A 23,995-nucleotide genomic window follows, 5' to 3' on the forward strand; every position below is an offset into this window, starting at 1 on the left:
AGACCTGACTCACCGCTTGTGAAGCAACCCCCTCCTGCAGGTGTGAAGCTGGGGGTTCAAACCTGGATCCTTGCTCCAGTCCTTACACTTTGTACTATGTGTGCTTAACCTGATGCGCTACCACCCTGCCCCCAAAAATAGACATTTCTCTGGGACCAGAAAAGACCTAGAATTTCCTAAACTATTTTGAAAATAAAGAACAGAACTGGAGGCTTCACACGCCCAGATCTCAAAATGTATTAATAGGCCACTGTAATAAAAAGTGCTTGGTACTGGAACATAAATAGACACACCGACCAGTGGAATAGGACATTTTTATGTATATACACACAAACATTTCTCTTTATCCATCCCTACCTTCCCCGTTCTTTCTCCTGCTATAAGAGATCTTTTCTTTTATGCCATTTATATCATTTGTCAGTTATGAGAGTTAAACTGGGTCTATATGTAAATGACACAGAGCATTGCCAGAACCATGTAAATATTAAATTAACACTATGATTCTCAGTGTTCCTCAAATGTATTGATGCAGTTCATTTGCCAAGAGCTGTGACAGATTCTGGGAGTATAACATATATTTTAAAAAGGCTCTTAGGGGACAGTCACTGAAGCACTCTGTTGAGCACACACATTATGTGCAAGGACCCTAGCTCAAATCCCAGGTCTCCACCTGCAGTGCGGGGAGGGGGATGAGGGGGGAGATTCACAAGAAGTGAAACCATATTGCAAGTATCTCTCTCACTCACTATGTTCCCCCTTCCCTTTCAATTTCTCTGCACTTACAAATTAATATATATATATTTTTTTTTTCAAAAAGACCCGTAACCTCAAAGTCATATAAGTATATAAGTCTTGGGAGGAAATAAATTAATGATGGTTCAAATACTACATCAGAATTAGGTACACAGTACAAAGAAAACAAAGTCCATACCAGTGGTTGAGATGGAGTAGGAATAAGAAGTTTCAGGAGAGTATTTCTGGAGCTTAGGATACTTCACAGAATTTTTGAAAGTTAGCTTGGAATTAGAGCATGAAGATTGGAAGCTAGTTTTAAGCAGGGTTAATTACATATGCAAAAGACAATGGTGCTATGGGCATTCAGAGACAGGCTGAGTTTAATAGGTTTCTGTGTATTTGGATTCAAAATGCAGATAGATTATACAGTGTTGCAGGTACAGAGAGCAACCATCTCATGCAACTGAAACAGCAAAGCATACTGATGAGAGAATGCTATATGTAGACCACCAAGTTTCTTTTTTAATTTTTTATTTATTTAAGAAAGGATTAATTAACAAAACCATAGGGTAGGAGGGGTACAACTCCACATAATTCCCACTACCCAATCTCTATAACCCACCCCCTCCCCTGATAGCTTTCCCATTCTCTATCTCTCTGGGAGCATGGACCCAGGATCATTGAGGGTTGCAGAAGGTAGAAGGTCTGGCTTCTGTAATTGCTTCCCCGCTGAGCATGGGCATTGACTGGTCGGTCCATACTCCCACTCTGCCTCTCTCTTTCCCTAGTAGGGTGTGTCTCTGGGACAGCTGAGCTCCAGGACACATTGGTGGGGTCTTCAATCCAGGGAAGCCTGGCCAGCATCCTGGTGGCATCTGGAACCAGTCAACGTTCATGTTCAGCGAGGAAGCAATTACAGAAGCCAGACCTTCCACCTTCTGCAACCCACAATGACCCTGGGTCCATGCTCCCAGAGGGATAGAGAATGGGCGACCACCAAGTTTCATAACACCGAATGTACATGACCTTGAATGTGCATGACATCTATGTATCACCTGGTATTGATGTTTATTCATCAAAAAAATAAATGTAATGATACACTGCAATAATATGCAGAAGACACTTTCTACTGATTAGAATGCTGCTGACACTACTACAGTGGAGTTTTCTGCTTGTGATATGATATTTAAGACAGCCACTGGTCAAATAAAACACATAACTATTGTAGAAGCTACATTGTTAACAAAAAAAAAAGGAAGAGATGTTTATCATGAAAAAGCAATTACTGAATGTTGGACATGCGTGAGAAACAGAGTTAGGAAGAAGGGGAAGGGAAGAATTGACAACTATTTTCAGCTGTCTTCAATCTGCTTTAAAATAATATCACCTTTTAGATTATGGTTTGTCTAAATTTCTCATTTCTTCTGCCAGAATTTTTTATAACTAGACAAACTTCCAGTTGAAAAAAATACTCTTAATTTTACTTAATTTTATACATTTGTCACATCCCAGTTTTATCTGATGATTGATTATTTTGTAGCACATCTTTCAATATTTGCTTCTAAGAATCATTTGACTTACTGAAATGAGACTGTCTGAATGTATTTTCCCCTTCCACCGATGTAATCAACACTAAGGAGAGGAGCACTTCAGACTGTAAATGCACATGGTAAATGTTGCTGCTTTTGAAAACCGTTTCCTAATCAATCAAGGATTGCTTGTACTACATGATGTAGTACTAATGTATCATTTAATTGACTCTTCTTTTTTGTTTTCTTTTTAATTTTATTTGATAGGACAGATAGAAATTAAGAGGGGAGAGAGTGGTGGAGATGGAGAGAGATACCTGCATACTTCCTTCACCACTCTTAAAGTTTCCCCCTGCAGGTAGGGAGAGATCTGGGGCTTGAACCTGAGTCCTTGCATGTGGTAATGTGTGTACCCAGCTAGGATCACCACTGCTGATATTCTTGGAATCTGCTTTCATATTATTTTCTTTTCATATTTTATACTAAAATCTTAATTTTTTATTAGTTTACTATTGGATAGAGACAGAAGGATATTGAGAGGGGGGAGATAGAGAGGAAGCGAGACACCTGCAGCCCTGCTTCACTACTCATGAAGCATTCCCCCTGCAGGTTGGGACCAGGGGCTTGAACCTGGGTCCTTGTGCACCGGAATGTATGTGCTTAACCAGGTGCACCACCACCTAGTCCCTACCAAAATCTTAAGGAACACAATGTGTTTTTATTTTTCTCTCTTCTGCCCTCACTTGTTTCACCAGGATGGTATCACAACATACTCTTTGGCAGAAAAGGTTAGAACTTATTTCATGTACACCTACCAAATGCCTATATTCTTAAGATATGGTAATAGAATTTCAATAATTATTGGCCTCTAGATTTCTTTCTTTCCTTTCTTTTTTTGCAGAGAGATGTGGTAAGTTAAGCATAGTACACTATTAGGAGTAAAAAGTCAAGGGGTATTTTTTTTCCTGAAATGATTGATTTCTTAGTTCAGTTCTAAAAAATGAAAAACAATAAGGAGTCGGGATATAGAAGAAAAAACACTATATTTTAGGCACTGTGAATTATAATCCTTCTAATATGTAGCAATTCTATGGCATAGGCACCCTTTTGTGGATAGGGAAACTGAGTTTCATAAAGGTAAAGAATTTGCCCACAACAAGAAAGTTTCATGAGCAGATTTCACACTGGCTATTTCCAAATCCATTCTTTGTGCTGTGGGATTATGCTCAGTTCCCTGGCAGAAGCAAAGATGGGGGTCATCACGGTGATTAATCTAGTGCATTCTTTAGCTTGTTAAGTACAGGTGGAAATCCTTGGGTGTCAGTAATAGCAACATATAGTTTTGAGTGGCAACTTTAGAGGACCTGAATAAATGGACCTGGATAAATGGAATACCCCCAGGTATTTTCATTATATTTATTTTTATTTTACCTTTTACTCATGAAACACTCTTCCCTGACCCTCACAGGTTGGGACCAGAAGACTGAAACTGTGTCTTTTTTTTTTTTAGCATGTTACTTCTTCTTCTAGTGTTTGCCAGCATGTTACTGTGTACCTTCTACAGATTGTGCCACTGCCTAAACTTGTCAAGGTATTTATGGCGTACTTCTGACTGTCTTATTTCACTGGGGTTTCAGGACTAGACTCCAACTGACACAGAATCAATATAAATGTACCCTTTAGACATAGTTTTGAAAAGCTATGCCTCTAGTGATCATAATCAGTAATCATGGGCTTTTAGAGGGAATCTGGAACACAGAAATCTTTGGGGGCAAAGATTTTTAGACATGAGGATATGTCTTAGAACAAAAGAAGTATTTGTCTTAAAGCAAAGTACAAAGACTAAGTCTCAGTCTCTTGCTCAGAGATGAGTGATTTCTATATTTTCTCCTTCTTTTGCCTCAAATATTTGTGATTTCACTGTTTACAGTGAAAATTAAGACACAGAGAGAGACACCACAGAACCAGAGGACCCTGCCCCTAGTGCCCTGTTAATTTATGTGATGTTAGAACTCAAACTTGTACTGCACAAATACCAAGGCACTTGTACTGCCTGGTTGTTGAATTATCTCTCTAGTGCCTTGAGATATATATATTTAAAGGAGACAAAACCTCCTTCCCCACACAAGAATATATATGTGCACTGGGGATGGGAGGTGGTGCATTTGGTTGAGTGCACAAGTTACAATGTGCAAGGGCCCAGGTTCAAGCCCCCAGTCATCCCCACCTGTGGGGAGAATCTTCACAAGGGGTGAAGCAGTGCTACAAGTGTCTCTCTGGCTCTCTGGCTCTCCCTTCTTCTCAAATTCTGGCTGTCTCTAACCAACAAATAAATAAAGATAATAAAATTTTTATAATAAAGATATTTGTAATAAAGATCTTTATTTATAATAAAGATAAAGTTCGTAAGTCATCAGTCTCTCCGTTCTTCTCAAATTCTGGCTGTCTCTAACCAATAAATAGATAATAAAAATTTTTAGAATAAAGATATTTGTGCACTTAGGGGAAGAGAATCTAATGCTCAAAATACCTTTATAAAACCGCTTGAGTAACTTTCTCTCCTAAACCTTGTCACATACTAATATTCCTGGTCATTCTCTAGACATTGCCTAGTCAATAAGCACCTATATCTCTCCAATTGCTTGAGTCAAGTCATATGTGGGTGATGTCTGACATATTTTCTTTGCTTGTCTGTCATAACCAATTCAATAGAAAGCACTGATGTAAGTTGTAAAGTATATGTGGACTTGATCTTTTTGCTGCCACAGCCTAATCTCAAGACAGCAGTCCTTCTCTCCTAGTTAAATGCAACTATATGTATGAACCCATTTTTCCTCCCATCCACTCTTTGTCCACACTGTCACACTGATATCGCTGCTTTTCATATTTCTTTTTTCAATATTACTCACTGCATTTGAAGTATAATTCTTTGTCTACGGCCATACCACCCTGAACACGCCCGATCTCGTCTGAAGTACAATTCTTTTTTTTTCTTTGAGAAATTTATTTTATTTCTTTCTATTAGTGATTTAATAACGATCTACAATATTGTGGGAAGGGGGCAATTCCATACAATTCCCACAATTCTTTACTTGTAACAAAGCCCTCAACTGCCTGTCTCTTTCTATTTAGAGGCCAGAACAAGACCCTCTATAAAGGGTAATAGATAACATGGTTTAACACCCAGAGCTAAGATTCTGTCAGTCAAAAAAGTGAGACTCCCCAGGATTTTTTTTTTCCAAAATGAAAGTTCCTCAGTCATTAGTGAAGGATATCCCATTGACCTTCCTGTGCTCTATGGTAAGACAATCAATAGTTCTTAGTTACCAGAGAGAAAACGAATCAAAAGCATACACAATAATTAGATAAAGCACTAAAGCACCCTTAGCTTATGCTTTGTAAATTCAACCATCTTTATCTGAGGACACTAAAAATACACTTGAGAAATCTTTCTTCATTGAGTGAGGATGATGTCTTCCTCCTCCTAACTACCGATTATCAACATTTCAATGGTCATAAAATTTGAAACACAGATTTCTTAAGTCCTGTTGTCCAAATTGTAGTCTATTTGCAAAGCAAGCCAAAACCAATTTTGAATAACATTTCCAATGGTTCTCCTGGAGTGCAAACACATTTAAACGTGCCTATTCACAAGTTTAAAAAAGAATGTAAATGTATGCACATAGGAACACTGAAATAGCCTTCTGTGAAGCACTTTAATAAGCCAGTCTTAGTCCATACAGTAAACAAACTAGAATTAGAAATCAGTAGCAGAACTACTATTATGCATACCTGTAATTCATCTTGGGAAATTTATACATTCTAGAAAAGTTGTCTGCATACCACCATTTTGCAAAGTGAATTATGCTTTTTAAAAGCACGAAAGATGTAGTCATTTTAACTAACATTCAAATGAAACCTCTGGTAAAGAATCAGTTCTGTAATGTGAATAATTGGCATCATTAAATTCACTCTGTAAACAAGGGACACTCGTACCATGTTTAGATTCAAGCAGATGATCCATCTGCTTTTGGTTTAGGAATTCATTCATTCAGTTAGCAGTTAGCATTTTTTATGCATTTACTATTCATGTATTCATGCTACAAATATTTACTGAGTGCTTACCATATGCTTGGCACTGTATTAGATGCTCAAGATACAGGAATGAACAAGAGAGATGATGTATTTTTCCTTCCTGAAGCTTGTACCCTAGTGGGGCAAGATGATCAATAAAAACAGGTAAGTAAAAAATATGCAATGCGATTTAAAGTAGATATATGTGTTATGAACAAGAATAAAACTATCTAGTGGGATGCAGGGTATTGGAATTCTGAGTGGGTACTTCTGTGGAAAGAGGATCCCAGGGAGTCTTGGTTAAACAGGGAAGAAAGAGGAAGCAAATCTTGAGAAAGACTAGAAGCAGCCTGCTTCCGGAAGAGGGAACAACAAATACAAAGGTCTTGAGTCTGGAGTGCACTTGGGTTTGAACAATAACAAGAAATTAAGTTTGGCTTGAATGAACACGGGAAGAATTAGAAGATCTGCAGGGAGCCAATGGAGTAGAGATGTGCATGCTTTGATTATCCTCAGTGCCATTAAAAGGAGAGAATGCATGACCCTCAAAACCTTGAGATTTCTACCTACCAAAGAAAGGCGCTATGTTTACAAATAGTTCAACAGGCTTATATCTTTTCTTATATGTCCTCTTTTTTCTTTTACCTCTTCTGCTTTCATTGTCCTTCCCTCAACCTTTCCATTGTGTTCACCCTTTTCTCTTCCCAGCATTTATTTATTTATTACTGTGCATTTATTGTGATCCAGGCACCATGTCTAGGAATTGGATAGATTCTTCTGCTTTGGCTAGACAGGAAAGCTCCCCGCCCCCCATGCCTTTTGTGCACATTCTCCCATTCATACCAAAATTAGAACCTCCTGCATGATATTCTCTACTGAAAGGCTAAGCTTTCCTACTGAAAGACAGAGTATGAGTCAAGCACAACTAGGCCTGAATCCCAGTCATGAGTTGGGTTTTAACCTGAAATGACGTTTCCTTGTGGTGGAAAGGGAAGTTGTGCCCATGAGATACTATGATTTTAATAAAGGGTAAACTTTAAACTGCCAGAATGTCAGCTCAGAACAGATTTTCCTCAGAATCTCTCAAAAGTAAACTATCATTTACAGTCAGGATAGCTGAGGCTCTTTTCTTCTGCATGCCATTTAAGGTCTAATAATAATCACAGCTCCTCATTAATAATAGTATTGAATACCTTTAGTTCATTGAGTCTATTCTCTAAACACCATGCTCAATATATCGGGGTAGGAAAATAAGTTCTATTTCACAGAATTGGAGACACAACTAATGGAGATAAAAGCCTTTCCCTAAAGTCCCACAGACAGTAAGTAGCAGAATCAGGAATCAGACCCAGATTAGGGATCTAAGTATTCCCAGTTTTTGTTTGTTTGTTTTCCTGGACCTTCCTGTGGTGATCTCTATTTGAAATGTATGACTCAGAAGTGGCACTCCTATTACCACTACTAGAATCCTAGAGTCAAGACTACAATGGTGACAAAACCACTTCCCTGCTTGGATCCTTGGATCCTGCCTCACTTTTTAACTTAAGTACCAAAGAGCAGAATGCTTTGAGGAGGTTTGGGGGAGCTTGGAGCTTCTAAGAGGAAATAAGGAACTAGCTCAGCAGGACCAGAGTCTGAGCAGAGATGCATCAAAGGGGTGAGAAACTGGCAGCTTTGATGTAGGAACCAACAGGAAATTATCAGACTCTTGCTGACTCTCTCCAAAGACAAAGAAAAGACCCATTTGGGCCTCATTTCTGTCTGGATTAGAACATACAAGAAGCAAAAGGGGTGGTTTAATCTTGACTCCAGAGAAGCCTTGAACTCTGGTTTCCTCCACTGAAGAATAAGGTGAAGGAAAGGTGAAGCAAGTTAAGATAAACACCCAAACTTTTGGCTGCCTAGATGAACTGAATCTTTTAATTTAAACTGTCAGTGAGGTTTCTTTTTTTTTTCCCCTTTTCCTTTTTTAATTTAAACTGCAATCACACAATACTCCACCCAAGTGCTTGATATGGATTTCTAAGATAGATCCTAACATAGTCATAAAAAAAAAAAAATCCCTTCTGAAATGTGCACTTAGTACTGTGTCTATGTGTAGGTGTGTTGAAAATGTCACGAACTGGAATGCCTAACTCTAGTTCCCAGGAATTAATCACTTAGAAGAGTGAAAGGGGGGAATTAACTTGCTTTTAACACTTATAAGCAGTCGCCAAAATAGAACTTGCTGAATAGAAAGAAGTATGGTTATCTTTCCATAAAAAAAAATAGAACTCTTTTTTATATATACATTTTTTTCCTGTTAAATTGCCTTGCACAAATTTTGTCCCTGGGGGCTCAACTGTAGGTCATAGATATTCAGGAAGTAAAAATGTCAAGAGGAAAATCTAAGAAAAGTCTAAGGAAAATTCTACATATATAGAAGTGTGAAAACATTATCCAATTTCTGGATGCTTTAATCACCCAACAAAATTCCCTTATGTCCATTTACTGTCAATTTAAATTCAGACTATCAGGATAACCACTGATATCTTTCTCTATAAATTTGCTTTTTAGGCTCAATTGATATAAACAGAATCACACAACATAAAGTTTACATGTAGCATTTAGTATGTTTTTAAGTTCCATTCATGATACAAGTCTCAAGTTTGTTTTTGAATGCCAACTACTATTTTATTATATGAACATACCACATTTGTTTATCTAGTCACCAGTTATGAACACTGGAATTGCTTACAGACTTTCACTTGCACAGATAATGCTGCTGTGATCATTACTAAATACATCTTTGTAAATGTTTTCAGACCTCTCTAATAGAATCTCAGGCAGTATAACTTGCTGGGTTGTGCAAAGAAATATTAACACTGGGTTATGCCAGGTTCTGGTATGCAATGCTAGTAAAACTACTCAACAATCTAGTTTACTTCAAAAAATTCAGATGCTATAATTTAATGACAAAAAAAAAAGACAAACTTCTTCTGTCAATTGATGAATTCTAAATGGTAAAGAGAAGGCAAAACTTCAGCTAACATCAGATTACAGGTGATAAAGATCAACTTGGGACCTATATGTAAAATAATAATAATGATAATAGTGGGAGAAGATAGCATAATGGTTATGAAAATATTTTCATGCCTGAGGCTGCAGGTCCCAGATTCAAAGTCTGGTACCACTATTTTACCAGAGCTGAGCAGTGCTCTGGTAAAAGAAAGGAGTAAAACAAAGATTTAATGAATGGATAGTACAATGATCATGCAAAAGACTCACAAGACTGAAGCTCTGGGAGTTGGGCTGTAGCACAGCGGGTTAAGCGCATGTGGCGCTAAGTGCAAGGGCCCTTGTAAGGATCTCAGTTTGAGCCCCTAGCTCCCCACCTGCAGGAAAGTCACTTCACAAGCAGAGAAGCAGGTCTGCAGGTGTCTGTCTTTCTCTTCCCCTCTCTCTGTCTTCCCCTCCTCTCTCCATTTCTCTGGGTCCTAACCAACAACAACGACTACAACAATAAAACAAGGACAACAAAAGGGAATAAGTAAATAAATATTAAAAAAAAAAAAAAAAGACTGAAGCTCTGAGTTCCCTGGTTAAAATCTTCTTCCTGCCCCCTATACCCCACCAACCAGAGCTGAGCAGCCCTCTGGTAATATAAATATATGGTGCAGGGGTCGGGCACCTGGTAAATTGTATACATTCCTGGGGTTGGGTTCAAGACCCGTCCTCACCTGCGAGAGCAGACAGCTTTGGAGGAGGAGCTTCATGAGCTGTGAAGCATTGCTGAAGGTGCCACTCATTCTTCTTCCCTCTTTTTTTTTTATTTTAAACTTTTTTATCTTTATTTATTTACTTTATAGAGACAGCCAGAAATCGAGACGGGAAGGGGAGATAGGGAGAGAAACAGAGACACCTGAAACATGGCTTCACCACTTGCAAAGCTTTCCCCCTGCAGGTGGGGACTGGGGGCTCTAACCCAGATTTGTGTGCATTGTAACATGCGCTCTCAACCAGGTGCGCCACCACCTGGCCCCTTCTTTCTCCCTCTATATGTCTGCTTTCTCTCTGTCTCTAGCAAAATAAAAAAAGATGGCTGCCACAAGCAGTGGATGCAAACGCTGAGTCCCAGCCATAACCCTGGTTAAAATAAAATAAAATAAAATAAAATAATCCCACACCTTAGGGTTCTCTTCCAGATTGTAGCTTGCCACTCAGTGGAGTTTCTCGTAAAAAGGAATGAAACTTCACTGATCAAGAAATGCCCTGACCCACACAGATCTTGGACATGTTTGTGTATGTGCAGTTAGACTGAGGAAGGTTTCACAAAAGGTTTCCTTGATGCTCATGTGGACAGACAAAAACAAGAGCAAAATTCAGGTGAACTTCTGTGTTCTGTGGGGAAGTGGGGCCGCCTTCTTTTTCTTTCCTGCATCCTCTCCGGTGGGAGAAAATGGGAGAGCAGAGCACCCCGCCCTTGGACTTTTGTCTTGAGCCTTGCTGTGGGGTTTTAGGTGGTGGTCTAGGACTCAAAGTTTGGGGGCGAGGGTGGAAGTGGTCCTGGAAAAGACTAGGACAGAGGCTGAGACTGGAACCCCGGGGAACCTGTGGGAGGGGCTCCGGGGTGGGGGCCAAGGACCAACCTGAGGAGGTGGAGGCTTCTCCAGCCTAGTGGCCTGGCGCCTGGGTCCCGGGGAGACCGAGGCTCCAGAGACTGGTGCGCGGGGCGCTCCTCCTCCTCCTCCTCCGGCTGAGGGGCGGGCAGAGTAAAAGCCACCGCGGCGCGGAAGGCGAGGGCGGCCTCAGAGGACGCGGGCAGGGAGGTTCCGGGACCGCCCGCCCCCGCGCACGTGTCCAGGCGGGGAGCTCAGAGGGCCGCAGCCTCAGGACGGGGGCGGCCCTCCGGCGCTTCCATCTATTCTTTTCTCCCTATACGCTGGCAGTCTGAGGCTGTCTTCTCCTTGGAGCACCGCCACCCCCCACACCGTTTTTTTTCCCCGTTAACCCCGCTGCGCCTCTTTTCTCCCCCTCCCCACGTCCAGTCCTCCCTCTTAGTGTCTCTCTGCGGGCCTCTCACCCTTTCCCCTCGGCCCTCACCCTGCGTCCTTGCTGGAGAGCCCATCTCAGCCCTTTACCTATTAGCCTTTCCACTGTCCCATTTCCCCCTCCTTTCCCAACAATCCTCTGTACCCCTAGCCCCCCCCCCCCCCCACACACACATATACTCCCTTCTTCCGCTGAAAGTTGTTTTCGCCAAGGTCCCCAACTGGTCATACAATTGCTCCTCTCAGCCCCAGTGGGCGACCTAGTGTTGGTGTCCCCACATCAGCGTCCCGGGGGTCCAGTGTCTGATATGACTCTCAATACACATACACCACCACCACCACCACCACCACCACCACCACCACCACCACCACCAACACCACCACCACCACCACCACCCAGCCTGATCTCAGGGCCACTCTACAAGACTAGGAAGCGGACCCAAATCTCCATTCTCCTGCGGGTCCTCTACGAAGATTACGGGTTGCGGGAGGGAGAATGCTGGCGCTGACACCCCAGACTTTCCTCCTGCACGTTCACTCATTCTGCAGACAAATGGTGGGTGTTCAACCAGGGGACCTGAGGCAACAAGTGACGCCAAATGCGGGTTCACGGGTGCCTCCCCGAGGCGAGGATACAGACTCCCCTCGTGGGGTGTTCACACGATGCGGCCCCAGACTAAGTGATTCCCAGCGTCCAGTCCCCTCACCCACATCCCAGGCACCAGAGGCTTGGACAGAATCTTGCGCTCCCCAAGTCCGAAGTCTCCTGCCCCTAGATTTTTTTTCCTTCGCGCCCCAAGTAGAGTTTGAAATGGGTGGGGGCGGGCGTCGGGGTAGCAGCCAAAAAAGTGGAGGCATTCTCAGAAGAATGGGGTAGTAGAATGAACATGAATAAGCCCCATAAGCCTTGGGCGATGCTGCCCCCATACCCACTATCCCGGCCTCCTGCCTAGGGAACCAGCCTGGTCTGCTGGAGAGGACTGAGCAAAGGGAGTAAGGGGGGGCGGGGAGCTCGCTGCCTATCCCCAGCTTTCTGCCTCCACCCTCTCGGATTGGTGGCAGGTCCCTGGAGCCCAACTTCAGTTGCTCCAGACTCTTACATCTCAAGGGAGCAGGAGTGTGGCGATCCGGGGACCCGCAGGGCTGCCCCTGATTCTGGGACCCGCATCTTCCGGGGCCCGAAGGGAGGGGCGCGGACAGGGTCGGCCCCCGCAGTCTTTAGGAGGCCCAGCTAGCTTCGTCTCGCGGCCTCGGCTCCTCTCCGCCCCCCCCCCCCGCCCTTTCTTTCCCTCCCAGCGGCGGCCTCCCTCCCCCCCCTCCCGCCACCTCCCCTCGGTTTCTCATTCCTGCCACTAGCGCGCTTGGCGGCTCATTCCGCGGCCGCCGCCAGCCGAGGGGAGCGTCTCAAGCAGATGCCGCGGGGGCCGCTCGCAGCCGCCGACTTGTGAATGGGACCCGGGCTGGGGCCGGGGGTGCCACCACTGCGCTCGCCCAGGGACCGACCTCCCGAAGCTCGCGCCCACCCTCTGGGGCCCCAGGTGAGATGCACCGCCAGTCCCTTGTCCTCTCCTGGATGGAGCTTCTTGGGGCGGGGGCCGAGGGTTGTCGGCGTGGGGGGGAATCGCTAGATGAAAATGTTGTTGTGTGTGGGGGGTCTGACTCGCAGAGGTTTCACTAGTGCCAAGCAGAAACGGGAAAAAGACGAAGTAGGAGATTTGCCTAAAAAAAAAAAATCAAAAAAAAAAAAAAAAGGAAAGAGAGCCAGCTGTGGGCGCGGGTTGCACAGGAACCAGAAGCGCCAGATGTGCTCTCCAACCTCTGTCTTCTCCCGCTCCGGCCTCCACTGGGTTCAGCTCTGAGACCCCGGGAGGAGGAGGAGGGTTTGCACCCGCCTGGGACAAGAGACTGCAGAGCCGCGCTCAGGACTCGCACTCTGCCCTGGTCGGGTCTCTGGGGAAAGTCGCCCCCTGCGCGGTGCCCTCCCGCGCTGCGCCTCTTTCTGAAAGCGGCGACGTGACCGCGCTCTGTAGGATTTCTGCCCCTTCCTCGGGATCCCAGCTGAGCTTCCCCTGGGGTTCAGTTCCCGCATTGGAGACTGCTCGGGGAAGCCCCAGAAGACTGAAAGAATCTCGTTCTGGTCCGCTATCCCCCCCGCACTTTAATAGCTTGGGTTTGGGTCCGCTTACTGCGGCTCTGGAGCCGCTGAGTGCAGTGCGGTGCGCGCTTCAGCGGTGGGTTTCTTAGGGGAGCTCGGGGTGGGGGGAGGGGGCGGTATTCGCCTGCACCCACCCACTCGCCCAAAGGTAGATCCACAAGCCGCTAAGACTCGGGCTAGCTCAGCCTAAGCCCGCCAGGGTCAGCGTCAACTTTGGGAGCCGACCCTTTCCAGATGCTGGAGCCTCCATCCGGAGCGCGCCAATCCTCTCCAGCCCCCCCCCCCCCCCCCCCCCGCACACCAGCTTTCCCTCGCTCAGCTGTCCCCTGAAACGTGAGCCCGGGGTTGGTAGCGCGGAGCAGCCGGCAGGATGGGGAGGGCCAAAAGGGGAGCACCTCTGTGCTCCCAGACCAGAGCAAGAAACTGTAGGAGGGCCGACTGAGTACAGAGTCCCCAGACAAAGTGGGGGTAGGCGAGGCCCTGGGTTTGTGCTTTCTTATCCCTTTCTTGCTTTCCCTGGGGCATAGCAAGCATCCCTCCCTGAGTGAAAGGTTTTCTAGATGCTGTTTGGGGGGGGGGGGGGCGGGGGGAGAGCCCTGTTGCTTTTGTTGATCAGGAATTTCACGGACTATCACACCGCTATTAAGAAATTACATCTTTTAATTATTCAATAATGCACTTCTCTAAGCGACTGGGGTGGGGATGGGGATGGGTAGAGGTTTATTCCAGAAACCCTGTTGTATATGAGGGTACAGATTTGTCTAAAGTCTTCTTTCCCCGTTCCTAAAGAAATCTTGTTCAGATGGCTCAAAATTCTTTCATTTTACCATATTCTCATCATTCCTTCTGGTTGAATACGGAGCAGTAGGTTTTCTGTTTAATCACAGGGAAGTCACGATAATTAATCTGGCAAGAAAATGGATTTTTTTTTTTTTTATCACTTGGGCTCGTAACAGACATAAATGGTTTTGCAGGGTATCTGTATTTCCCCGGGAGTGGAAATGTACAAGTGTTCTCAGGAAGGAGAATACACCAGCAGATCACCTCAGCAGATTTGCCAGGCTGGACTTAGCACCAGAGCCTAAAACAGGAAGGGAGAGGGGAGTAGGGGATAGCCCTCATTTTAAACTAATCCTGGAATTTTTTTTTTTCCCACTTATTGAGATGCAGACACCAAAAGCGTTCATAAGTAGTCACTGCCCAACTTCAGCTGCCAGAAGCCCAACCTTCTACCAGTAGAACAAAAGGATAAAAAGTTGAAAAACAAAGGAGCAGAATTCTGGTCTGTACCTTAGGGACCTTGAAGTTCCTGATCACTAAAGTTGTTAACCCTGAGCTCTGATTTGAAATTTTAGGGTTCGTTTGTGGTCTCTAAAGTTCCAACTTCAGTGCAAAACCGAAATCCTGCCTAGTACAAAGGAATGTGAGTCATTTTCAAGTATAAACCAGAGAAAGGCTTTTAAGAGACCAAGGAACTTTGGGTCTTGAGCAAGGATCATCTATACATCTTTCTTTTGAAACGTTGCAAATTAATATATTAAAATGCCTTGCAACTTAGTTGCAATAATAACAGTTACTATCTTATTTTCATAGTTATTTCAGAAACTTCATAAGATGGCTATTTTACTACAAGGGGGGGGGGGTCACCTTCCATTCCCTGAGGAGAGGAAATTAGGACACACAATGAAAATTCTGAGAATAATCTGATGAGGTTCAGATATGTAGATTACTCAAACTGAACTTACTGCTTACTAGAAAAATAGACTTTATAGTTTTAATTGAAACAGTGGACCATCTTGATAGCACTTCAGAACTTTCATTATATTCCCTATTATCGGAACAGCAGACAGTAAAATTACTAGAAACCTAAATTCTATTTTCAATTAAGATGCAATCTTTTGTTAATTTGTTTTTTTTTAAGTTACAGCTCTATTTTTTATGATCCAGAACTTATACTTCTTCTATGCAGTGCTAGTATAGGTGTATATGCTTAGTTGTTTGTTTATTTGTGTAGGAGGTGGGTGTGGGACAGGTTTGGAGAGTCATGTCCTGATTTGGGGTGGGGGGGGAGAGTTCAATTTCATGCTTCTTTAATGGACTTCTCTTCATAATTCATGGTTTTTCTTCTACATTGAATAGAATTACATGGTTGCTTTGTAAAGATTCTAGTTTAGGGGCCCTTTTATGGGAAACAACATGACTTTGGCCTCAAGGCCTGATTTAAAATGCTTAAGCTACACTCTCATGAGCATAGTATGTCTCTGAATCTTGTCAGAATTCACATTTACTTTGAGCTGCGATATTCAATGTAGCTCCAAAACAATCTGAGTGAACTGAAAATCTGATTTTAGTCTTCCTCCATTTCCAATATGTTTATGTAGGTAGGTGTTCAAAAAGCATACTCATTTAATTTAGGCTTATTTTTAGCATTTGGATTTCTACTCAGGTTGATAATCTTATCTAATAGTTAAATAATACTCTATAGAGTGTAATTAAGTAGCAAACCATTGTTTTGAACCTTTGAGTTTTCTAGGTAACAATGGATTTTTAAGTTGTTTTTTTTTTCTAGAAAATTCCAAACATTCTGTAAACTCCCCAGCCAACTGATATAAGGATCACCACATCCCTTTTGAAATTGACCACCGCTTCACAGTTACCTAATTTGTGGAGAACCCATGTACTAGACCTGATAAACTTTGTAAGTTATCAGCCTTTGATTAAAGAATCACTACTGCTGTAATGTTTAAATCTCACTGGTATGTATAGATGTTGATTTTTAATTGACTGCAGGAAAAAAACATCAAGTCTGATAAAAAAGAAGGAAAAAAAAAAGAACTGGAGAAATTCTGGTGTAACAGTAGAAGGCAAAATCTGGTTCCCATCAGGATTACTGTGATAGCCATCCACAGTCTCTTCTTTGGGCAGAAAGGACTAAAGAAAACACTCGAGGAAGATAATTAGACATCTTTCTGCTTTAATTTTACCTTGACATTGAGAGCCTTGTGCATCTCTCCAGTGGGCGCCTTCATGAAGATTGCACTTGTGACCACTAGAGGGCAATAGCGCCCTTCTCCAATTTTCTTCATGGGGCCCATCTGCTTTTGAGGGCACCAGTGAAAAGCGGTTTTGTTACCACCAGCCTTGTCTGGCCCTCTCAGGAGAGACCGAATTCAATCTAGTTGTGGTTCAGGCTACTGCTTGAGCAGTTTGTCAGGATTAACATCTTTCTAGTTCGCGGATCACGTTACCTTCAGCCTCTTCTAGCTACCTTGGAATTTACTAGAAAGTTAGAAAACCTTGGAATCTGAGAATTTTCTAAGTAGGAGATGGGTGGGGGTTGGGCTGTGTGACAAACAAGGTCAGCTCTCACTGAGGCAGCAATCTGGGAGGATTTTCTGGCAGAAAGAGCATCATTTCAGACTCAGAGGGGAAGGAAATGCATAACGAAGAAAAATATTAGTGAGACTTACTGTGATATTATTGCCTATTCTTTTGAGAGGTTTTGAAGAAGACTGCAAAACATTTCTAATTTGCAAAAACTGAATAGCAGTATGAGCTTTGGTAAACACTTTAAGGCATGGAGTTTTAATATAACAGTAAGTGTTTTACCTTTAAATCACTCTTGATACTACTGTGCAACATCTAAACCTAGCAGAGAGTAAATTTTAATTGAAGATTGGTCCTCATGCACTGGAGTTTAATCATTTGACCTTTTTTTATCTCAGTGATATGGAAATTATTGCTTATGATTAAATTGCATATTTCAGACTGTACAAATTGTATTTGTTACTGTTTGATAGTATCATTATAAAAGTTTAGAAGAAGAGAGGGAAAAGCCCTAATGGTCTATTATAATTAGAAGGAAAGCAGTATTAAAAAACAAGTACTGATGTAAGTGAATACTTATTTCTATTATTTATCTTTATTTCACTAAGTACGGTTGCTTCTCAGGTGAATCAGCAGTGGAATTCTTTGCTGCTCTGAGTGTGTTGGGATGCACAGGTGGTTGATGTAGAAGGAATCAATGGAAAAGGATTATGGGAGGGAGTATTAAGTAGGGGGAAAAATAAGTCAATGTATTCTGTAAATGCATACTCATAACTGTACAATTTATTCAACTTAAAAAGAAAAAGCATTTGAAAAGTTTAAGTGCTTATGAATAATGTCCATGTGTTAGAACTGAAAGCAAAATTTCATTTTTTGCTATACTCAGTCCTCAGTTGTAAAATCCCAGAATTCTTATCATGATATAGCATTGTTTTCATAATCTGTATGGTCGAGGTTTCTGTTCAGGCAGGAAACCTGGAACAACAGAGTGTTTCCTAAGGTAGGAGTGTGTAGAAGAAGGGGAAGAAGAGAAGAGAGGAGTGTGACAATCTTTGAGCAAATGATCCTGTCTCATATGGCAGGCCAAATATTGGCATCTCTGTCTCTTGCATTTTCACTATTTTTTTACTCTCAATTTTTTACTCCAAATGTGAGTTGCTGAGTCCAGCAAGTTGGCATAAGCAGCTTTATGGGTCACAATACAAAGCACTCACACCACACTCTTACTTTCTTTTCTTGCCTCTTGACACTGAGTACTCCTCAAAAGATACTGTTAATAGGTACTCCTTTTCTCTGAAATTCTGTTTGTCACAGGTGAAAAGCCTTTACCTGCTCTACACACTCCATTGTTTCACAGAAGTCCTTCTGACATGGTCTTCTGCACTGGCATGATTTTCAGAAAATTAAGGGTACTTTTGCACATAGTTTTTCTTCAAGAAAATGACGATAGACACAGCCTTCTCCCCTCTATGATGATCACTTAACATAGCAACCTGAACAACAGAGGTGCCTGCTTTTAGCTTAAGACACAGAGCAGTCTCTTTTCAAACTTCACTAGTTGAAGGCAAGCTTCAAGAATTAAAAGTTCCTGCTATCCATAGTGTCTTATTCTCAAACAGAAAATGCATGGCTGAAGGCAGGGATATACATATCAGATGGAGTAACTATGCATTCACTCCTGCCATGGCTTTCTGGGAATGCTTTACCATGATCATCACATCCTGAAATGGTCAGGACTGTTTCCACTATCCCTGAGGTTTGAACCAATTGTGGAGTGGCAGTGTTGGCATCAGAGGAGAGGGATGCAAATACACAGCATGCAAATACAGACCTAAGCCCTGTCTCCCTAGCATGCTTATATCCAGCTAGTTCTTATTTTTTCCATTTATCTTGATTTTTAAAATCTTGTGTTATGTCTGATTTAGCTTGAATATTAAGATTTTTTGCATCTCTTTGTATTTTATGTTCAATTATGATATTTCATGACTCACCTAAAGTTAGCCTTATCCAGCAGTTTGATCCTTCTTAAATATAGCTCACCAGCTTATAAAATATATGCCCTAGAATTAGCTGTATAACTCCAGAATTCAGATGCCTCTTCTCTAAAGGTGGAACTAATAATATCTATATCCTAGGATATTTATGAAAATAAAATGAGAATTTATTTTACTCTAACCAGTGCAATTCCTGGTTCATGATAAGTACTCAATAAATGCTTAGCTTTTTTTTTGGGGGGGGTACTCTGAAATGGACTCAGAAAGCAGTTTTATAGACTAATGGTTGCAGGTAGCAGTTCTTTATAATTATTAGGCACAGATCCTGCAAGGAACATTCACTTTAGATTGAAGACTCTCCCAATTAGTGATGAATTGTTTATTAGTGCCTGCATCTTTGTGGGAATTATTTCATAATTTTAAGTGATCCATCCCTCTTCCATTTGAAATATTCAAGAGGCAGTCAAGATTTTAGAGATAATTACAGCTTTGAAAAGTGTCTGTCTCCTTTCTCACCTTTGCATTTTCTTTCTGTTCCTTGTACATATGTGTGGCTGCAGTAAGTTTCCCTGAAGTAATAATACCTTACTGGGGAAGTTTGCCGAGCATGTGATGTTGAGATATTCATCACAGGTTTTTCTTTTCCTTAAAAGAGGTCTGTTACTATTCCAGACTACCTTAAATGATAACTAATCTCTTGACAAATTATCTCCATTTCAGGAATATTCCCATTTGTTTTGTAGGTGAATGTGGTTTGACATTTTTTTAATCTTTTTTTTTTAACTATTTATTCCTTTTTGTTGTCCTTGTTGTTTTATTGTTGCTGTTGTTATTGATGTTGTCATTGTTGGATAGGACCTAGAGAAATGGAGAGAGGAGGGGAAGACAGAGGGGGGAGAGAAAGGCAAACCACAGACCAGCTTTACCACCTGTGAAGCGGACTCCCTTGCAGGTGGGGAGTCAGGGGCTCCAACCGGGATCCTTACACTGGTCCTTGCGCTTTGCTCCACGTGTGCTTAACCCAATGCGCTACCGCCCAACTCCCTAGTTTGACATTTTTAAGACACTTGAATAGTTAACAATTTTGGCTCATGAAAAGCTGCAGCTGATAAAGCTTTTACCCTGTCTGTGGTCATCCTCAGGCCCTTGTAGTAGAAGCACAGTGATTTACCCTAGTGTTAAAAATAACAGGAACCCTCACCCTCATGAGCCCCTAATGGTTTTCCAACTGTTTTCACACCCAATCTCACAGTCAGGCTTGGCTTTCCAAGGTTCCTGGACCTTCCAGGTTTTCCTGCTGTGTCCCATCTGCAGTCACCTTGTGTCATCTTCTCCCACCTCAGGCCCCTGTTTCTTCCTGAGTGTATCACACAGAAAGAGAAATAACTATTTTTGCTTGTCTGGGAAATGGGAAGGAACACAGCCTAGTGTTTTGTGATCACCCTATGTGCTGGTTGCAGTACCTGAGTTGCATTTATGTTATGCAGTCTTTTCCTTGTGGAGAGAATACCGCCATCTCCATTTTACAACATCTCCATTTTACAGTGGAAAAAAGGCTTCTCAGGAAGCACCCCCAACACATACATTTGTCTCAGCTCATAAGGGTTTCCAAGTCAAAAACTGGGTCTCTAAGCCTGCTTTCCACCACATGCCCCACAGCTTTCTTCCTTTTGTGATGTACCTCTTGAGCTTGCACATCCTTAGCTCTCTGTAGAACAGCTAGACAGAAAGCTGAATTGACTTTCCAACTCACAGCTCTTACAAAATACCCAATCTCCGTAAAAGCATCTTCAGAGATCTTCTAGTCTAGCTTTATTTTTAGCAAGCTTCACGTTTGCCATTAATCCCTCAGCTTCTTAAATTCCTGGAGGAAAGTCTGCTAAGGGAGCCCAGGACATGAACATTGTGAACTCTACTCATTAAAAAGAACCTGCTATAATGAGCAAATAGGCCCTTCTTCCTGACAGCCCTACAAATATTTGAATAATGACTTGCCTAAGATAACACAGAAACTCAAAGAGAAAATGGAATAAGAACTAGGCGTTTCTCTCTCCTATTTATTTATTTATTGTTTTTATTGCTAGGGGCTTCATTGCTCTGGCCTGACATTTTCAGATAGAGTGATACAGAGTGGCAGAGAGAGAGAGACAGAAAGAGAAAGAAAGACACCAAAGATTCTAAGCAACATAGTATAGCTACATATCTGTGGTCTTATATCTATTTAAACATAGTTCTAATGTGTGTGAGTGTGTGTGTGTATGTATACACATATACACATACACTGTTGATACATATATGTTATTCCATTGGTCAGTTAAGTGTTAAGACCTTAATGAAACTTTGCATGCATTCAGCCTCTATAGATAACATAGCAAGAATTGTATTCTCAACATTTTCAGGCTTTCAGAGGATCCTTAGGCAGGGCTTCCTTAGAAATCCATTTCCAGGGGCCTGTTGGTGGTCCTTCCAGTAAAGCAAGTAGAGGGCACATTTTACCATGCGGGGGCGGGGGGGGGGACTTCATGAGTGTCTTCTCTTTGTCTACTATTCCTCTGCCTCTAACTCTTAAAAAAAAAAAAAAAAAGGGAAAGATGGCCAGAATGGTACCTTACAGGAACTGAGCCCCAGTAATAACCTTGGTAGCAACAAAAGAAAAAAGCATTCCATTTCCAAATCGTTATTTTATTAAAACCTGTTTTTATGAAAGGTCCAGGTTTGGGCTAAAAGAAATAATCAAATTTAAAAATCACAAATATCCCTTAAAAAAATCTGCCAGCATCAGTGATGGCAGCAGATGCTATATCTATCTATAAAACCTCAAGGGTGCACTCAGAAAATACTGCAAAGGAAGTGCAAACTGATCAGTCCACAGGAAGCATAAGTACTTTTCAGTTCAGTACTCAAGGATGGTTTGGGGAAGGAGTAACAGACTTGTACTGCTAAATGGTAGGTCATCTGGGTTAAGGCACTATGATATCAGGTGTTTGAGTCCTGGTTATAAGTGCTAAGATGACTGGAGCTTAGAGATACTGAATTCATTAATTTCTGGTGTAACCTATGGAATCATCCATAACTTTTGCTTTGGGGTATACGGACTTAGATGGAACTACACTCTGTCTTCCCAAAGGTTGCATTCTTTAATACAAAGTTTTGCTTGCAACTCTATTGTTCTAGTCACTATACCTTGATTAAAGTCTATGATACCATGCAGAATATATATTTCTCTTCCTTTATATCATATTTATTCAGTATTTAAGCTGTCTTTCAGGATGGTGTCTTCCCAGAATGAACACCCTATTAATTTTTGCTCCAGTCCATTCTCGGATAGGACTAAAGACAGAAATCTAGGCAACTAGATTCTAGACTATCAACTCCCTTCTACACACTCCTTTTATTGCAGCCGGAGGCTACATTACATTAGCTTTTATTGCCAGCCACATCACCCAGAGGGCTTATGCTCCACAGTTTATTTGTTTATTTGCTTTTCCTTATATGCTGCTGTTAAGTCACATTTTCCCACCTGTCCCTGTGCACATAAGACATGATAAGTTACCTTTGGTGCTGTTAGCACTGGCTTTGGAGTCAGACTGCTCTGCTTCAAACCATGGTCCTGCTACTTCCTTGCTTCCTAGCTGTAAAGGTATCTTTTTCTCTCTTAGTGTTCCCATCTGTAACACTGGGCTAAACTAACACCTGCTTTATGGTGTGACTCTCATACTGAATTGTATTAATTGATACAAATTCTTCAAATGGTACATGAAATAGAGTTTCATTTTATTACGATATCTGCTATATTTTATATTGTTATATTTGGTTCATTGATCCACTCTCCCCCATTTTTTTTTATGCTGGGGCTTCATACATGTGTGATTCCATTGTTGCAAGTAGATAATTTTTCCCTTTTAATTTCAGATAGAGACAGAGAGGGAGAGATGGTGGGGGAGGAAGAAAGGAAGAAGAAACACCACAGCAACGGCCCACTATTTATAAAGCTTTTCTTTTCTTTTTTTTTATTAGTGATTTAATTATGATTGCAAATACTATGGGATAAAAGGGGTACAATTCCATACAATTCCCTTCACCAGAGGTAGTTTTCTTGGTAGTGTGCATGGTTCTCCTATGTGGTGCCTTGAGTTTGAACCCAAATCCTTGCATATGGCAAATTATATACTCTACTGGGTGAACTAGCTCCCAGCCACCACAAAACATTTTTAAATTTAAATAGTCTAGTATCCAGAATGCCTATCATTCCTCTTAGACTCATGTGATGGACTATTTTACTGTAGTACCAAAAAATGAAACAGCAACAAAAATAAACAGTACAGAAGCAGGTTTAAAATCTGGTTAAACCACACAAGACACTTCCTGTTGAATACTACTTCTTGGGATGCAGTATTGGATGTGGTGGTGCATAGTTGTCATTCTTCACTTGTTTGACTGTATAATATGGAAGCCTCACTGTGTGTGAATTAAAACCCACACTAAGAGTCTCTACAGACTGAGACTTCTATCTCAGAGGATGGCAGAGCCAGAGTTACCTCTGTCTCCTGGAAACTAAAACATCCAGTAAGTACAAGCTTCTCAGGTGCCCCCTCCCATTGAAGCTTCACCACTTTAAGCTGACTTTTTCATATAGAAAAAGGGGAAAGTACTACAACATTTAAGTTTCCCTAGTTTATTAGGGTTCTGACACAATTAAGATTGGACTGAACACATGGCAACACTGGCACCCTCTCAGGTAAACTGTTTTGCCAATTGCTGGTGTGCCTTTTTTTTAAAAAAAAAGATTCATTTAGTTATTATTATTATTTTTAGGAAGTGGTCAGAACATCACTTAATTCCGGCATATTTGGTGCCAGGGGTCAAGCCTTGGACATCAAGCTTGCAAGTTCTTTTTTCTACCACTGAGATAACACCTTACATCCCTTCCCATCTTATTTTCAATGTGGATCAGTATCTTATTTTTTTTTAAGTATTGTATTTATTCATGAGATAGAAAGAGAGAAAGAACAAGACATCACTCTGGTACATGTACCGCCAGGGATTGAACTCAAGACTTCATGTTTGAGAGTCAGTGCTTTATCCAATGCGCCACCTCCTGGGCCACTTATATTTTTTAGATTTATTATTATTATTATTTACCAGAGCACT

The 23,995-nt window shown here is 41.8% G+C and overlaps 1 protein-coding gene and 1 long non-coding RNA gene across 3 annotated transcripts in view; one reads left to right on the forward strand and one right to left on the reverse strand.

Moving 5' to 3' along the window:
- LOC132536760 (uncharacterized) overlaps positions 1-12,599 on the reverse strand; it is a 220,505-nt gene extending 207,906 nt beyond the window's left edge. Inside the window, exons 1-2 of one of the 2 annotated variants that reach the window (XR_009548281.1) lie at positions 12,469-12,599; positions 6,390-6,473 (exon numbers count right to left, since the gene is read on the reverse strand). This is a non-coding gene — a long non-coding RNA (uncharacterized LOC132536760). Of the gene's footprint in view, positions 1-6,389; positions 6,474-10,966; positions 11,091-12,468 lie in introns of those variants that run through there. The other variant, XR_009548282.1, reaches the window with a different exon arrangement.
- A 139-nt stretch (positions 12,600-12,738) lies between these two features.
- CDH11 (cadherin 11) overlaps positions 12,739-23,995 on the forward strand; it is a 170,021-nt gene continuing 158,764 nt past the window's right edge. The window contains exon 1 of the mRNA XM_007517769.3: positions 12,739-12,906. The gene's annotated coding sequence lies outside the window, so the exon portion shown is untranslated. The remainder of the gene's footprint in view (positions 12,907-23,995) is intronic.

This window comes from Erinaceus europaeus, chromosome 2 (assembly GCF_950295315.1).
Source record: "Erinaceus europaeus chromosome 2, mEriEur2.1, whole genome shotgun sequence".
NCBI classification, from domain to species: domain Eukaryota; kingdom Metazoa; phylum Chordata; class Mammalia; order Eulipotyphla; family Erinaceidae; genus Erinaceus; species Erinaceus europaeus.